General features: G+C 39.2%; 1 protein-coding gene across 1 annotated transcript in view; it reads left to right on the top strand.

Annotated features, from left to right (window-relative positions):
* The first annotated feature begins 478 nt into the window (after nt 1-478).
* LOC134227213 (toll-like receptor 6) overlaps nt 479-19,165 on the top strand; it is a 290,118-nt gene continuing 271,431 nt past the window's right edge. The window contains exon 1 of the mRNA XM_062708561.1: nt 479-1,729. The gene's annotated coding sequence lies outside the window, so the exon portion shown is untranslated. The remainder of the gene's footprint in view (nt 1,730-19,165) is intronic.

Here is a 19,165-nt window from a genome sequence, read left to right as displayed (position 1 = left end):
CAGAGTGGAAAATTGAAACTGCACATCAAAAGGCTTCCCCCCATATCGTCCCTTCCTCTCGGGAGCAGCATTGTTTCCACGTTTTGACTTTCCACACGCGGAACTCCCCACAATGCAACGCTTTGTCTGGGTTGTGGTAGTGACAGATGTTTTTGATGGAACGTTATCTACTTCCTAAAAGCATGGGCCGAAGCGTGAAGAGCCACCCAGGATTATCCGTGATGTTCGAAAAACGTCTCCCCCACGAACACAACAATGCCACGCGATGACAGTTCGAAACTTCACACTGGAAGGCGGCCCGCTGCGCAGGTCCATTCCGAAGGAGGCCCCCACAAGCTCCAACAGGATGAACTTTCGAACATTCGGCTTCGTAGGGCTCCAACAACGAACGGAACCAGCTAGAAAGAGCCGTGTTAAAATAGCAGATTCTCAGCACCAGCCCGTCAGTCGATCTTTGAACCGTGGCAAGAAACTATGAACCGTTGGCCGCCGAGACTCGGTTTGACTCGGTGTTCTGATTGGGAAATCCGCTGGGCGGCCACATTTTCACGTTTTCTTTTTTCGTAGCGAGAATTGTGTTTTGCGAGAAGATTTTCTATCGACGCAGGTGGAGAGTGAGTATGGCTCTCTATAGCAGAAAATGAAACTGACGACGGCAGCTGAACGGATGCTTGTTTAGCGAAAATTTTGCCATCCTCCACTTAAGAGAAACTCTGAAGTAGCAAAAGTTTGGTCCAGTTTCAAGAGGAGCAGTTTTCCGAATCGTTATTGGAGAAACAAAAACAGTAGAATCAGTGCAAAAGGAGCTTTATTCATTGAGAATACTTTTCCGTGAATATTGAGGTGCGAGATAAGTTCCTCTTCCAGGAGTGTTTGGGTATAAAATCTCTCGGAAAAATACTGCACCATACTGAGCCCCTCCATGTCGGTGTTGTCGTTACCGCCCCTCAGACCTAGAAAAAGTGACTAAAGTGGAAAAGTACTATGAGCCTCGTGTTGATTTCCTGGAGCCAGATAGAAGTAGAACGCATTTTCACTAGAAGTGATTGAGGAATTTAATGAGGTAACAGCTTTTGAACAGCGCCTGACGAGTCAAGGTCAGCCCTTTTACATCATCGGGGGAAAACTTATTCGCGGAAGACGTGAGCCAATTTCTAGCGAGTGGCTTCCAGCGAAAACAAACTATCGTTGGCTGCTCATTCACCGTGGGAAATCAGTGCTTCAACGTCAATGAGCCCATCCACCCACTCGGAAAAGAAGTGAAACATTTGGCACAGGTGGGTGGTAAACAGTTCGAACCAGGAAGAAACCGTACAACTCGAGGCGTGGGTTGGGACGCTGGTGCCGGAGGGGGCGGTGGTGTGGTGTGTTTTTGCTTTTCTGTGGAAACCGATTCCGCGAGTCAATTGCGGTAACTCACAAGGCAAAACTCGAAAGCTGTGATTCAATTTAATGCCGTTTGGTTGATTTTTTTTCTTGCTGTTGGCTATGACTTGGTTCAGATTTGTGAACGAGAAAATAATATAAACGTCTCGACGCTGTGAAGTGTAAATGATGGTGGAAATTTTGAATTGTGCAGAGGAAGTGTTCAAGGGAAGTGACACGGCGTTTGATTGAATACAAAAATATTAAAATGTGGAATGGTTTGATGACAAAAATGAAGATTGATGAAGCAAAACGGTTGTTATGAATTCAATCATGTCAGAGGTGTCTCGGAGGATTTGAAAAGGTAATAAAAACTCTAATTTAAATTTGATACTGAATATTTATATTGATTAAGAGTTCAATAGTGGAACTAATATTTCTGTCATTTATGTTCCACATAATTATAAAAATCCAATAGACAAAAAATATTTAAATTTTCCAAAATATATTTGATTTTTAATCCAGGATGCCTTAACTTCTTACAAATCGTTATTAGAAAGTGATTTTGGTATACTAGATTTTAAACATTTTTGGTTTATCGTTTTTAATAGAAAATAAACACATTTCGGGTGTATAATAATTGTGCTGATAGCTGGTTTTTCATGTGGTCGTGTTAGGAAAGTTAACTTATTCGGAGGGAAAATAGGTTGCATATACAGTACTGAAATTGAACTGTATCCTAAATTCATAAAACTATTCAAAAGTTTAATCTTTTCGTACGATTCTGTAGCAAATTGGATTGCGTGTACCCAGAAGGGTGGCCATAGCTCGCTTTCATACTTAATCTGTTTCAAAGCAATAAAGGCACAATCGCCGCTCAAGAATCCAATAAAAACAAAGTTTGTTGTTGTTTGAAGCTTGGACTAGTTGATCCGGAGGATAATACAATTGATAATATGGTGTTTTCGTTGTTTAGAAACATCCCTGATCTAATCGAATAAGTATTCAATTAGTAATAGTTATGGTAATATTGATAGCGGTAATGGAAATAATGAGTTTTATTTGCTCGTTTGTAATATCGTCTCAGTTAGTACCTACTAACCATGAAACATCGGTTAGAAAAAGTTAGCTGCAGGTAATATGTAGTTCTATGTTGATAATATTGACAATAATTATGTTTGGAAGTAATTTACATACAGATTTCTGGACATATATATTGAATTTGGGCACAACTTATTTGTGATCATATGTCTCCAAAACATCGTGAACATTATTCTAGTTACTCTCCAATATATTTTGTTCGGTGCATTTTTGAAACTGGATGATTCCTTTGTCATGGCTTAACTTGCGAACTAACTGACCGATTTTTCCACTTCATCGTAGGCATCGCAGTGTTAATAGAGAAGGCTGGAAATTCTCAGTAAGAAAGCAATATGCCACGCCACTCATGAGTCGATATTGAAAAGACCATCCATACACCCCACAGCAATTCTGTATATGAACCCTCCAAAATTCGTCAAAAAATCTTGGCATATACAAAGTTTCTAGATTTTTGAAATTTATGTGTGACTGCATGTTTCGAAATAAAAATAGCATTACCATATTTTTTGATAATGTTTTGTAAACTTACATACAAATAGATTATGATAATTTCAGTTTGGAATGTCAAAGTTTGGTAATTTCCCAACAAAAGACATCTTATTATACAATATGTTGTTGAATTACTTTAGTAAGATTTATGGACAGAATCCTTTTTACGAACGTGTAATGCTTTAAATAAATATTCCCAAGCTTCATGAATACGGATTTTCAGCATACACCACGGTTTTTTACGCGGTTGAAATCAATTAATTTCTCGGTTAACCTGAACTTTCACAGCTTTTTTAAATACCCCCTGATTTTTTTTTTATTTTTTGTGAATTTTTCCATGGAGTTAACTTATTGTTTCATTGACGCTGAAGGTCTTAAGCGACTAAAACCAAACCCTGTAAAAAATGTATATGTATGCTTGTTGAATTGTTTTCTGAAACATAAATATCCAATGATATGGAAATACTAATATCATCTTCCAAACTTGGACGTACATGTTAATGATAGAATTAGAGGCGAAAGTATAGAGTTGATAGTTCCGTTAGGATACGGCAAGCGAGCGGAGGGCAATATTTGTGATGGCACATATCACACGGCCTTCCCTTCTGCCAAGCTCCCGTATGAAGGGGGAGGGAAGAATATCAGTGTGGAAGCTGATATATCTCCACTGGCAAAAGGAAGGTGGTTTGACTTGCTCATATGCCATCGCGTGCGGAAGGATTTTCTATCGACGAGTACTGTCTCCGAATTTCTAATATGACATCAGCATTTAATCGAATAGGATTTTTTTATTGCACAGTTCTGTTTTCTCACTGCACACACGAAATCATTAATTTAATAAATATCCAGACAATTTGATCTCTTCAAAACCTCTGAGTTATTAGATTATTTCTTTAGTTATTATAGATTTGTGAATCGTAGCAATATTGTGCAGGAAAGTGAAATCTGGGCTCATCAACCACTCGCTGTGCTTGCGTTAGCTTATCTCTAGCATATCGATATTTGAGCTTTCTGTGCCACTACAAGTTTTCATACACGCCTTAACCTACTCAGTGACTGAGTAAAATTGTATTGCCCTCTTTTTCTTTCCCACGGAAATTTTACTCAATATCCGTCAAATGGACTACTCAAAAATATGAGTAAAGCTGTTTTTGATAAAAATGGAGTAAACATTTCTGTGGAAAATTATACAGCAATACGATAATTTATTAATAATAATACAATAATAATAATACAATAATAATAATAAATAACAATACAATAATTTAACTCAGTCACTGAGATGATCAAAGTTAAAGAGTAGATTGACATAATTTGCTCTAAATGTCTTGTTCTTTCAGGCTGTAGCAATTCTATATCGATGTGTAATTTCAATCTGCTCAATTTTCATTCACTGCTTTTCAAAAATTTGTCCACTCATTTTTTGATTTTCTCCCTCATTTTCTTCCATTATTATCAGCAATTTTACAATAATCGCTCGACTGCATTACGCGACCGGAATGTTTTCACGGCCGACTTCTTTGAAAACAGGCTATTTCGTGCTAGGATTTCATTTCTTCTTCCCTTTTCTCGTAGATAAGATGCTCCATTCGACTATATAATCATTAAAATAGCTAGAAAATATCATTTCTAGTACCCCTCTTTCTGTTTTAAAGAGCATCCATCAATTACGTTATATTTTTGCCTTTCTCGTACAACAAGTTGTAATGAAAAGCTATCATTTCACTTCGAAAACGAACTATTTATAGAAGCCTCGGAGATCCATAGTATTATATATCAATCGACTCAGCTCAACGAGCTGAGAAAATGTCTGTCTGTCCGTGTGTATGTGTGTGCACAAAATCTAGGAAAAACATTAGACAACTTATCATATAGAAATCATTAACCGATTTTCTCGACAGGGGACAAAGCCTAGTTGATCTCTATTGAATTTGATAACGATCGACCGATGCGTTGAAAAGTTATGAAGGAAATGGTACATCGAACCATATTAGCCCCATATAAGGTTTGTGCCTTGACTACTCGGAGATTTAAGTTGGGTTTTTAAAATAATGAATTATTGGCAGTGGCTGATTTTCTACTCGCCGCAGCCACATCCAGGCGCTATAGTATATGTACAAAATAGCCAGCAAGAGTTAACCGCCAGAAATTTGTATGGCGAAAGACATCTAAAGCTGGTTTTCTCAAAATTAGGAACTTTTAATGAAAAACTATTTGGTACCGGTTATGAGGGATGGTGTCCGCTACTACGCCTACCAAATATTTTTTCGATTAAAGTGCTTAATTTTGAGAAATCGAACCTTAGATGCCTTTCGCCATACTGATTTCAGAAAGTTAACTCCTAGTGTGCCGCTGTAAGCACGCTCAAAGCAGTCGATTCATTGTGACAAAGCAAACCAAATTGGAAAGAGTGTGCGTGAATCCTTTTTAAACCCTACTGGCTGACAGTGATGTTATGGAAAAAAAAGCTGTTTGTATTAAAGTCAGATTTAGAGCAAACCAAATTTGGAAGTATAATTTATTTTTCTAAGGAGAGGAAAGCACTAGCATTAGCATTAGCATTGTTACGGTGTAATTCGTAGATTCGACACTAGTGATACTCATGTTTTACTTTTGAGATCCTTATCTAGAATGCTATCAGAAATCAATAAGGGAGTGGTCCTTGATTACAGTCTTAAACAAAAATAACAAAATCATGAGGATTACTACTCCTGGCCACGCCCATCTTCACCGTAACTAGGGAGAGGAAGGATGTGTTGATGTAGTACTTACTTAACGAGAAGCCACCGACTTAGCGACACCCTCATAAGTACCACGGAGTTGGATAATGAGGAAGGTATTCGTTGGGTCAGGATTTGCCTGTAGCTGGCAATGTAACCGTGGTAGATCTTACCCCGTAACACACCACGTAAAGGTGTCTACCCAGCATTACGGGTATATTTTTCTAAGGAGAGGAAAGGGGTCCACAAACTAAGTAAGCAATTTAAGGCCAGCATGGCCCATCCCCCCTATCCTCATTGTAGACTTTTGAATAATAACTATATAAATAAATATTTTTTGTGGAAAAAAGTAACAAAACTCTTCCCCACATACAAAAAATCATATCGTGGTTTATGGAAGACCACTAGGAAGAGGCATTTAGAAATAACACTCACTGCTTATGGAACAATTCAATGTTCCAAAACATTTACGTGTATAGGTTATTTAAAAATATATATAGACTAGGTGTGAGCCAATCTGGAGCTGAACACCTTTCAAATAAAGGAAAAAAAATTGGCTTATATGTTTCCACATATCTAGATTGCTTTGAGAATAGGTCGTATGTGCAAAAAGAGAGGCTCTCTTTGTTCACGCTCTCTTTCGCTTGTACATAAGCTAGTTTTGCATATTTTGCCACATTTTCACTTCAGAACGCTAGACAAAGCTATAATCTTTAGATATCTGCCAAGAAATCTGAAGTAAACTTTATTATAGATCTGTAATAATCGAAAGAGAATGGAGGCAAAGAGAGACTCTCTTTTGCACATACGACCTATTCTCAAAGCACTCTAGATATATGGAACATACATTTTCAATGTTCCTTTGTTTTGAATGTGTCCCAGATTTCCTAATTTAAATAACAGCTTACGTTTTGATTTAGAAATGTGGTTATTATTATTATCGTCTTTATTAAAGAGGTTTTCAGTCCTTGGCTGGCTCACCTCTAGATGTGGTTCATTTTCATCTTTTACTGCAACATCATCATTCTTCTTCTATATCAAGGTCTATGTCTACAACAAAATTTTCTTTAATTTCATGACGTCATCTAAAATAGCAGAGATAACTTTTTGAATCTTCAAAAATCATAAAATTGCACTTTTCATCAGGATAGGTTAGTGAAATATTTTTTGACGTCTCTTTGTTATCTAAAATGAACTTAAAAATGGATCTGATGCATGTACGGCACGAAGGAAATAATAAAACACGGGGAATATTGAGGAAAAAATTTCTTCGCTATCAAAGCTGAAATTATAATTTTTGCCTTTCTCGTACAGCAAAGTTGTACCGAAAGGCTATATGATCACTCCAAAAACAAACTTTTGATAGGAGCCCCTGAGTCCCCTGAGAACCAATCGACATGGCTAGACGAACTGAGGTGATGTCTGTATGTATGTGTGTATGTATGTGTACAAATTTTGTAGACATACTTTTTGGAACTGATCATTGTCCATTTCAACAGGTTCCATTCGACGAGGAATCTTGTCTCATTGTTTGCTATTGAAAATTGGCCAGATCGAAATATGGGATCAGAAGTTATGGCCAAAATACTATTTTTTTATGCCAAAGAAAAGCTAATTTATATTTTTATAGTATTTTTTGCACGATAAAGGTACCAACACCGCTAGGTGGATTAATCAGGGTTAAAAAAAAATGTCGATGTACCTGCCTTTTTTTTTTTCGCGCTTGTACCTTATTTTATGCACACCATTTGGAAAAACTATGAAGCAAGTATTTAAAAAGCAGATGAAAAACAAACATTTTATCTGAAAATTTGTTTAATTTTTTTACCAATTTTTGACTTTAATACTTTGTATCTCTGGAACTAAAGCACGTAGAGACTTCAAATTTTCTTAATCAGAATATTGGTAATCTATAAAAAATATTTAAAATGATTTGGGAAACATGACATTTTCGATTAATGACCGCATGAAATCTTATTATGGCTACCGCTTCTGCCATATAATCCGGTGGTTCAATCCCAAGATTATCCCTTTTCTGCTTTGAATTTCTATTTTAGGTCTTTTTGTCTTTCATGTTCTACCAAAACGATTTCCTCTGTTATACCTTATACACTAACAATTTCGAAACCACCCCTGACATCTATGAGACGTCGTAAAGTTCTGTGCATATTTCTTAAGTAATTATCCAACTAACCATCCTTCCACTTCCTCAGCATTTCTAAAGGCATCTTCTTCTTCTTCTTCTTCTTATTGGCATTACATCCCCACACTGGGACAGAGCCGCCTCGCAGCGTAGTGTTCATTAAGCACTTCCACAGTTATTAACTGCGAGGTTTCTTAGCCAAGTTACCATTTTTGCATTCGTATATCATGAGGCTAACACGATGATACTTTAATGCCCAGGGAAGTCGAGACAATTTTCAACCCGAAAATTGCCTAGACCGGCACAGGGAATCGAACCCAGCCACCCTCAGCATGGTCTTGCTTTGTAGCCGCGCGTCTTACCGCACGGCTAAGGAGGGCCCCTAAAGGCATGGTCAGGACAGATCTCGTCTGTTGGAGAGTGCCTTGCTTTCGAAAGTGATGCTAATCTCATACAATAATGTAAGCTTGAACTGCCTACGAATCTGTGCGAATTGCTTAATACAAATGCTAAAACTTTATAGAGAGATTTTTCTCAATATCTTCCGATTTGTTTTTGTTTAAATTAAGGTGACCAGACGTCCTGAAATATGTGGGCTTTTCTCAAGATCAAACTGTTTTGTGCATTTAGGGGCTCCACAGTTTGGTCATCTGGGTCGCGTCCCGAGCTGTTTTTTCACTTTTCTTAAGCTTCCGCTTCATTACTGACCAAAATGTCTCGATGTGCCGGAGCTGTGGGCAGTTGCGTGGATTTATGTTTTTATCGATGAAATCTTCGTTATTATCGCCGTACCAATGGATGACTTCCCGGCTGTAGTGGCAACTCGCCCGCCAAATCTGGCCAAAACTTCACGGGACCTTTATGGGCTTAATGGAAGGTAGACCGCGGTTTTTGAGACATTCCTCCTTGTACAGCTTCGAGTCAATTTTCTTACTTGTCACAAACACTTAGCTGCATATCCCTTGCCAAACTAATCTGTTTTTTTGCAAGTTTGTCCAAAAAGCAAACTTATACTTTGCAAGAAGTATTCCTCGTGCCGTCGCCATGTAGAATTTTTGGCTAGGAAGCTGTCCGAAATCCATTTTGACGTAGCTTCCATCGTCGATGAGCAGGATTATCAACGTGGGTGTGCAGATTTTTTCTCTCCTTTCGGCTTCCATCTGGTATAATTTTTGATTCGCTGCACAAAACATCTTGAAATTTATACCACAGCAATTCTTGCAGCGGTTACTTTCCGTGCTGCTGCAATACATCAAGTGATTCCGGATTCTAAATGAACATAGCCTTAAAAGTATCATCGGGTTAACCTCATGATATGCAAATGTGTAAGTGCTTAATGAACACTAAGCTGCGAGGCAGTAATGTCCCAGTGGCGAATATAATGCCAGTAAGAAGGAGAAGATAATAAAAACATTCGATTTTGGCATTGATTACTGCAATGTGGCCATAATTTTTGAGTATTTTTCTGGTCTGAAAGAGTCCATTTTAAAAAATGGTATGCAAAGCATTCCAAATAGGGCAGTGTTGGATCATTCAAATCAAAAGAGTGCAGTATAAGCAAAAATATTTTGTTTTTATGTTTACGAAATCGAATAGTTTTGTTGCCAGCATCGAATGATACCAAAATCGTGTATGGTCTGTACGGCCCATAAAAGCATAGCTGTTCCATATTGATATGACATTTATTTCAATGTGGGATATTAATGCTTGCAAGTGGCCCTGAAGTATCTAAGACAACCACACATCGCATAAGAATGCGCGATTGACATCGTTTACCGACAAAACTTTCGTCAAAACCTCAAATTTGTGTGAAGTTAGTCAGATTATTAATATTTTTTCAGGACAGATTGCACTGCAAAGAATAACAAAATATATCGCTTCAAAATCGTGAACGCTTCGATATTGGCTCTGATTATGTCATAAATTATTATGGGTGGCCCGTCGAGGCCGGCTTACAACAGGAGACATTTCCCTACTAAAATAACTGTTCCAGATAACAGCGATTCGGTTCATGGCTGCACGTCGCCAGCCACGATGTCTGCGTAGGGTCCGCAAATCGTCCTCCACTTGATCGATCTACCTTGCTTGATGCGCACCACGGCTTGTTATGCCGTCGGACTCGCTATCAAGAACCATTTTTACTGGGTTAGTTTTCGGCATTCTAGCTACGTGCCCGGCTCACCGCAGTCTTCCGATTTTTGCGGTGTATACCAGGGCTGCCCAACGTACGGCCTTGACGTACGTTGGGCAGCCCTACGTATGGCTTCAGTTTTTACGGCCCGCACGGCGTGTAAGAAAAATAGTTCAGAACCGGCCCGCAAGTTTATATTGATTCAAATTATTGGTGGAAGAGAGGATTATCGATGCAACAAACTCTCTTCATTCGAGCAAAAACGAATTCTAAAATTGTTTACAGGCCAGTTTTGGTGTGAGTGAGATTTTGGAAAAAAAGAACTTATTAAGGAGTGCTGTTGTTGACATCGTGTGTCCCAAGGAAAAAGCCTCCCTCAGTAGCATTACTTTATTGCAGGACACGGTGATTATAATTATCAATAATTCTCGCAGAATATTTGAAAAATACCTTACGTGAGGAGGCCGTCTGTTTCAGATTATACTCTCTCGCAATCGATGAAAATACTGATGTGGTAAACATGGTACAGGTAGCTGTATTTATGAGGGGAAGTGATCACAGTGATACTGACAGCTTTGATCTCAATGAGTGAAACGACTATCAGAAAATACCTGAGGAAACTGACTTAAAAACTTAAGCAGCTTTTCAACCAATGACAATCAACTTTATCTTCGCGGGGGAACTCAACCTCCACAAATTCCAAATGGTGTTGGTAGAAATAGAAACAGAAAACGGAGAATTGCTGTATTATTGGGAAGTTCGTTGACTAAGCCATGGTGCCATGCTTGAGAAATCTAATTTCTTCGAAACCAAATCGCACAATTTTTACAAAATGAAAGAAAACCAATGTCCGAGCTGAATGATCCTGAATGGGTGAGAGTGACTTAACTTTTCTAGTAGATATCATTAAACATCTCAGTGCCGTGAATATGAAGCTGCAACGCAAGGATCAACACATACGAACTTGCAACATTAAAGCTTTTGAAACGAAACTATTAGTTTGACACAGTTGGTTGCTGAAAAGTGGTATATTTTACTCATCTTGTTAAAATCCGGACATGCATATCTGTTGGATCAAAGCTCTTCAACTGGAATTTTCAATTCTTTTTCGCTGATTTTCGAAAGCATTTTCTATTTTCTCAACAACTTTTACTGATGTGAATACACTGAATTATGTTTTTACCCAATTTACATTTTGCACTCATCCATCAATTACCGAATTTTAATTGCCATGTGATTTTTTTAGAATTATTTAGGATTTTTTGAAGATTGGTACAAGGATTTTGGTGGAAATTAAGATCACACGATTAAAAATTCAACAAAAATCTTTAAAAACAGAATTCTGAGTTATGTTATTGAAAGTTTTAAATGAAAATTATTGACCTGCAATGCAACGACGAGCTTAAATATAAATTTCAGAAAAAAACATCTCTCATAAGATATTTTGTTTTCTTCTGAAGCACGTTCTGTGCGAACAACTAAACAAAAAAAACGGAAATAAACAAAAAAAAAATTCAACCCTATATACTGCCCATGATCGCATATTTGTAACACTCGCATTTTTGTACATTTTGTAAAAAGCCTATCAATCGTTCAGAAAGCTCAATTTACTTCATCTAATCCTACAACAGTGAAATGAAATTTACTATCTCGCTTATCTGTGGTAAGCTGGAAATGATAAAGTTTGTGAGTATGGGCAGTATAACCGTGTTAAGTTTTTCTCAAAATAATTTTTGGCCATTGTAAAAAAATATTGATTATTAAAAATATATAAAAAAATTCCGAATATTTTCTGGCCCACCAGCAGGTGTTAAATCTGGAAATTGGCCCGGAAATTGGTTGGCCAGGCCTGGTGTATACGATGGATGGTTCTCCCGACAGCTCATGCAACCTGTGATTTATTCGCCTCCTCCTTGTACCTGCAACCAGACAACAATTTCCTCACGAAAATTTGAAAATTTATTCTCGAAAAAATGCGCGTTGATCCTCGAGCATTGTCCAGGTCTGGTGTCCGTAGAAAACTACTGGTGTTGTAGACAGTCAGTTTGGTACGGCAGCGAACTCTATTCGATCGGAGCGTTTTACGGAGTCCAAAGTACGTATGATCCTCTGTAATGATGCGTCACCGAATTTCTCTGCTGAAGCCATCACGTTATCTTGGTTAGATGGAATTGTTGACATGTACCTTTTATTAATTGCTGCGCCATTTTGTTCCAATGTACACAGACTCTTTTTTTGAGCTTCGTGCTAAGCTTGGTGCGAGTTATTGCGTAAAATATTTGCAATTTATAAAATGTCCGGCTTCTTCTTGATTTGAATCTTGCACAGCAGCTGGCATTCTATTCTTATTTCGGACACAACGGAATTTTGGACACCTGGTTACACAGAACCGAGTAGAATAATTGTACAAAACTCCAACTGTTTTCTTAATTATTTCATCGCATTGAGTTTTTATGCAATACTAGAATGGAACTATACTAAAATAAGCTAGAATCATAAGTCTTTTCAGTTTAGCTTGATGAAACATTTCGGAGAAATATTTCTACAAATTTTCCATACGAATTGAAGCGTTCGAAGTTTGAGTACGTCCAAAATTTTATTATCCACGGTATTCGAACACTCCTCCGTAGTGTGCAAGCCTCACTACTCTCCTTGGTCCTTCAAACACCGAGCCTGTCATCCTCCGTATAAAATTCCTGGCCCAATATGTTTCCTATACAAATGGTCCTCCATTCGACATTTGTACAGAATCCTTCGTTGACTTGCTGGACTCCTGCTGGTCAGCAAGCAACTGAACGTACCAACCGCTTGATGAATGCCGTACGATGCTATCCACGACTTATCCGGCCAATCCATGATTCCACTGCGATAACGTCGACGACCAATGCATCCTCACTAGATTGTAGATTCGGAGCCATTCCTGGGCCCATAACCTATTGAAGAGAGCACAACAGAGGACAATAAACGTACAATGGACCAAGAAAGCGAACCGGAACGGACAGAATAAAAAGACTCAGCTAGTTGCTTGGACTTTACACGAACGCAACTTCTTCGTAAATTCCTTCGAATATTTCTAGGGAATTAATTTTAGCAACTCTTCCAAAGCTGGCAAAGTAGAATCCGGAATCGTATTGTAATTAAATGGAATAGCACAAACTGGACGTATGACAAGTGAACTCTTCCAGAAATTCCTTTAAAACTCTAGAAATTCCTTTATTGTTTATCGTTTGCTTTTAAATTCATCTGACAGAACATTGTCTTGATGAATACAATCTTATTAACTGATTCACATACCCTAATTCATGGTTTCCCAAAGTGGTGGGTCAAGATCCCCCAGTCTTTTATTTTTTTTTACTAATTTTATTTAAGACGAATTAAGTACTGTCCATTTAATTCCACCAGTTAATTTTCGTTATCTTTGCAGATATGTATTTCGACCACAACTGTGTGGTCGTCTTCAGTGTCTTGTACAGGGAATCAATTTTTCTGAAATGCGCTTGCGAAACAAGCGATAAAAGAGAACCAACGACAAAGCTTTGTTTTTGTCGGAGATAATAATGACAAAGATTCGAAAATTTTTGTCAGCAACAAAAAAGAAGACAATCTTGTTGCTGACTTTTCATCCCGTTATTTTGCATTATTTCTAGAGCAAATTTCGGTTTTATGCTATCATAGTTTCTGCTTTTATGGAAATATTCGAGAATCGAACAATGATTACAAAAATAGCATCGTATTCTCGGAAATATGAGAGCATGCAAGGCAAATGATTCTTGTCATATTGTTTTTGGGTTCTGATAAAGGTTTGTCGCTAGGTGCGTTTGTCAGTAACAAACTCTGTTGACGACAAAGGGTATATTGTTAGGCGTTGCTCGAATATTGATTCCCTGGTCTTGTACTTGACTCGACAAGTACAAGACACTGAAGACGACCACACAGTTGTGGTCGAAATACGTATCTGCAAAGATAACGAAAATTAACTGGTGGAATTAAATGGACAGTACTTAATTCGTCTTAGACGGTTTAATACATTCCACTAAACGAGCTTAATATATTTTTCTAATTTTATTTGCTAATTATCTAATACATGCATTCATCTCTTAGACTAGGTGTTCCGTGTTTTCTTAACACTATCATCCTTATTTGCTATGTTATATTTTTAGTTATTATTAATACATTTCCTCTGGTAGTTAGGATTTTTTCTCTTGTTGAATTGAACCATGTAGGAATTACAATGTTTTCTAATTAATTGCATATTATTCGGCAACTCGGCCGTACGAAAACCATTTTTTTGTTAAATATCTTGGCTGTGCATATGCACAGCATATGTTTCGAAATGGACAAATTGATATGAAATTTGCGAAAAAGAATCCACGTGTCTCATAAACCTCTCAACCTCCTACTCTCTAGATAGGCGTGATAGCCCCTACGCAACAAGACCACTTAAAGGTCACGTTTGCGGAAACGCCATCAGAATCTGAGTACGAACCTCCACCGCGGTTAGCTCTCTTTTTGCAAATTGAATATCTTTCGGATGCTTGATTTGTCCAATCTTCACATTTGCTTTACTGTTGTATATCCACAGCCAAGCGAGTGCACATTGTTTATTAAACGAGAGGATCGCACTCCATGCCCCCAGCAACGGACTGGGCGGGACGGTATAGAATGCGAATTCAATCGCACTCTGCTGTGCCAAAGGCTTGCTTGGCTAAAGCATTTGATGAGTTTGATTGCCTTTACGTAAACGGTCGCGTGTACTCAGACGACTAATGACGGTGAAAGACCGACACTTGATTACAATTAATTGCATATTATTCGGCAACTCGGCCGTACGAAAACCATTTTTTGTTAAATATCTTGGCTGTGCATATGCACAGCATATGTTTCGAAATGGACAAATTGATATGAAATTTGCGAAAAGAATCCACGTGTCTTGGAGGACTCAGAACCCTCAACCTCCTACTCTCTAGATAGGCGTGATAACCCCTACACAACAAGACCACTTAAAGGTCACGTTTGCGGAAAAGCCATCAGAATCCGAGTACCAACCTCCACCGCGGTTAGCTCTCTTTTTTGCAAATTGAATATCTTTCGGATGCTTGATTTGTCCAATCTTCACATTTGCTTTACTGTTGTATATCCACAGCCAAGCGAGTGCACATTGTTTATTAAACGAGAGGATCGCACTCCATGCCCCCCAGCAACGGACTGGGCGGGACGGTATAGAATGCGAATTCAATCGCACTCTGCTGTGCCAAAGGCTTGCTTGGCTAAAGCATTTGATGAGTTTGATTGCCTTTACGTAAACGGTCGCGTGTACTCAGACGACTAATGACGGTGAAAGACCGACACTTGATTACAATTAATTGCATATTATTCGGCAACTCGGCCGTACGAAAACCATTTTTTGTTAAATATCTTGGCTGTGCATATGCACAGCATATGTTTCGAAATGGACAAATTGATATGAAATTTGCGAAAAGAATCCACGTGTCTTGGAGGGACTCAGAACCCTCAACCTCCTACTCTCTAGATAGGCGTGATAACCCCTACACAACAAGACCACTTAAAGGTCACGTTTGCGGAAAAGCCATCAGAATCCGAGTACCAACCTCCACCGCGGTTAGCTCTCTTTTTGCAAATTGAATATCTTTCGGATGCTTGATTTGTCCAATCTTCACATTTGCTTTACTGTTGTATATCCACAGCCAAGCGAGTGCAAATTGTTTATTAAACGAGAGGATCGCACTCCATGCCCCCAGTAACGGGCTGGGCGGGACGGTATAGAATGCGAATTCAATCGCACTCTGCTGTGCCAAAGGCTTGCTTGGCTAAAGCATTTGATGAGTTTGATTTCCTTTACGTAAGCAGTCGCGTGTACTCAGACGACTAATGACGGACACTTGATTACAATTAATTGCATATTATTCGGCAACTCGGCCGTACGAAAACCATTTTTTTGTTAAATATCTTGGCTGTGCATATGCACAGCATATGTTTCGAAATGGACAAATTGATATAAAATTGGCGAAAAAGAATCCACGTGTCAATCTCCTACTCTCTAGATAGGTGATAACCTACACAACAAGACCACTTAAAGGTCACGTTTGCGGAAAAGCCATCAGAATCCGAGTACCAACCTCCACCGCGGTTAGCTCTTTTTTTGCAAATTGAATATCTTTCGGATGCTTGATTTGTCCAATCTTCACATTTGCTTTACTGTTGTATATCCACAGCCAAGCGAGTGCACATTGTTTATTAAACGAGAGGATCGCACTCCATGCCCCCAGCAACGGACTGGGCGGGACGGTATAGAATGCGAATTCAATCGCACTCTCTGCTGTGCCAAAGGCTTGCTTGGCTAAAGCATTTGATGAGTTTGATTGCCTTTACGTAAACGGTCGCGTGTACTCAGACGACTAATGACGGTGAAAGACCGACACTTGATTACAATTAATTGCATATTATTCGGCAACTCGGCCGTACGAAAACCATTTTTGTTAAATATCTTGGCTGTGCATATGCACAGCATATGTTTCGAAATGGACAAATTGATATGAAATTTGCGAAAAAGAATCCACGTGTCTTGGAGGGACTCAGAACCTCAACCTCCTACTCTCTAGATAGGCGTGATAACCCCTACACAACAAGACCACTTAAAAGGTCACGTTTGCGGAAAAGCCATCAGAATCCGAGTACCAACCTCCACCGCGGTTAGCTCTCTTTTTACCGAATTGAATATCTTTCGGATGCTTGATTTGTCCAATCTTCACATTTGCTTTACTGTTGTATATCCACAGCCAAGCGAGTGCACATTGTTTATTAAACGAGAGGATCGCACTCCATGCCCCCAGCAACGGACTGGGCGGGACGGTATAGAATGCGAATTCAATCGCACTCTGCTGTGCCAAAGGCTTGCTTAGCTAAAGCATTTGATGAGTTTGATTGCCTTTACGTAAACGGTCGCGTGTACTCAGACGACTAATGACGGTGAAAGACCGACACTTGATTACAATTAATTGCATATTATTCGGCAACTCGGCCGTACGAAAACCATTTTTTTGTTAAATATCTTGGCTGTGCATATGCACAGCATATGTTTCGAAATGGACAAATTGATATGAAATTTGCGAAAAAGAATCCACGTGTCTTGGAGGGACTCGAACCCTCAACCTGCTACTCTCTAGATAGGCGTGATAACCCCTACACAACAAGACCACTTAAAGGTCACGTTTGCGGAAAAGCCATCAGAATCCAGTACCAACCCCCACCGCAGGTAGCTCTCTCTTTTGCAAATTGAATATCTTTCGGATGCTTGATTTGTCCAATCTTCACATTTGCTTTACTGTTGTATATCCACACAGCCAAGCGAGTGCACATTGTTTATTAAACGAGAGGATCGCACTCCATGCCCCAGCAACGGACTGGGCGGGACGGTATAGAATGCAATTCAATCGCACTCTGCTGTGCCAAAGGCTTGCTTGGCTAAAGCATTTGATGAGTTTGATTGCCTTTACGTAAACGGTCGCGTGTACTCAGACGACTAATGACGGTGAAAGACCGACACTTGATTACAATTAATTGCATATTATTCGGCAACTCGGCCGTACGAAAACCATTTTTTTGTTAAATATCTTGGCTGTGCATATGCACAGCATATGTTTCGAAATGGACAAATTGATATGAAATTTGCGAAAAGAATCCACGTGTCTTGGAGGACTCGAACCTCAACCTCCTACTCTCTAGATAGGCGTGATAACCCCTACAACAAGACCACTTAAAGGTCACGTTTGCGGAAAAGCCATCAGAATCCGAGTACCAACCTCCACCGCGGTTAGCTCTCTTTTTGCAAATTGAATATCTTTCGGATGCTTGATTTGTCCAATCTTCACATTTGCTTTACTGTTGTATATCCACAGCCAAGCGAGTGCACATTGTTTATTAAACGAGAGGATCGCACTCCATGCCCCAGCAACGGACTGGGCAGGACGGTATAGAATGCGAATTCAATCGCACTCTGCTGTGCCAAAGGCTTGCTTGGCTAAAGCATTTGATGAGTTTGATTGCCTTTACGTAAACGGTCGCGTGTACTCAGACGACTAATGACGGTGAAAGACCGACACTTGATTACAATTAATTGCATATTATTCAGCAACTCGGCCGTACGAAAACCATTTTTTGTTAAATATCTTGGCTGTGCATATGCACAGCATATGTTTCAAAATGGACAAATTGATATGAAATTTGCGAAAAAGATTTTTTTGCTTTTCCGCAAACGTGACCTTTAAGTGGTCTTGTTGTGTAGGGGTTATCACGCCTATCTAGAGTAGGAGGAGAGAGTAGGAGGTTGAGGGTTCGAGTCCCTCCAAGACACGTGGATTCTTTTTCGCAAATTTCATATCAATTTGTCCATTTCGAAACATATGCTGTGCATATGCACAGCCAAGATATTTAACAAAAAAATGGTTTTCGTACGGCCGAGTTGCCGAATAATATGCAATTAATTGTAATCAAGTGTCGGTCTTTCACCGTCATTAGTCGTCTGAGTACACGCGACCGTTTACGTAAAGGCAATCAAACTCATCAAATGCTTTAGCCAAGCAAGCCTTTGGCACAGCAGAGTGCGATTGAATTCGCATTCTATACCGTCCTGCCCAGTCCGTTGCTGGGGGCATGGAGTGATCCTCTCGTTTGATAAACAATGTGCACTCGCTTGGCTGTGGATATACAACAGTAAAGCACATGTGGAGATTGGACAAATCAAGCATCCGAAAGATATTCAATTTGCGAAAAATGAGCTAATCGCGGTGGAGGTTGGTACTCAGATTCTGATGGCTTTTCCGCAAACGTGACCTTTAAGTGGTCTTGCTGTGCAGGGGTTATCACGCCTATCTAGAGAGTAGGAGGTTGAGGGTTCGAGTCCCTCCAAGACACGTGGATTCTTTTTCGCAAATTTCATATCAATTTGTCCATTTCGAAACATGTGCTGTGCATATGCACAGCCAAGATATTTAACAAAAATGGTTTTCGTACGGCCGAGTTGCCGAATAATATGCAATTAATTGTAATCAAGTGTCGGTCTTTCACCGTCATTAGTCGTCTGAGTACACGCGACCGTTTACGTAAAGGCAATCAAACTCATCAAATGCTTTAGCCAAGCAAGCCTTTGGCACAGCAGAGTGCGATTGAATTCGCATTCTATACCGTCCCGCCCAGTCC

Source organism: Armigeres subalbatus, chromosome 3 (assembly GCF_024139115.2).
Source record: "Armigeres subalbatus isolate Guangzhou_Male chromosome 3, GZ_Asu_2, whole genome shotgun sequence".
In the NCBI taxonomy this organism is placed as follows: domain Eukaryota; kingdom Metazoa; phylum Arthropoda; class Insecta; order Diptera; family Culicidae; genus Armigeres; species Armigeres subalbatus.
This window is presented reverse-complemented; position numbering and strand designations above follow the sequence as displayed.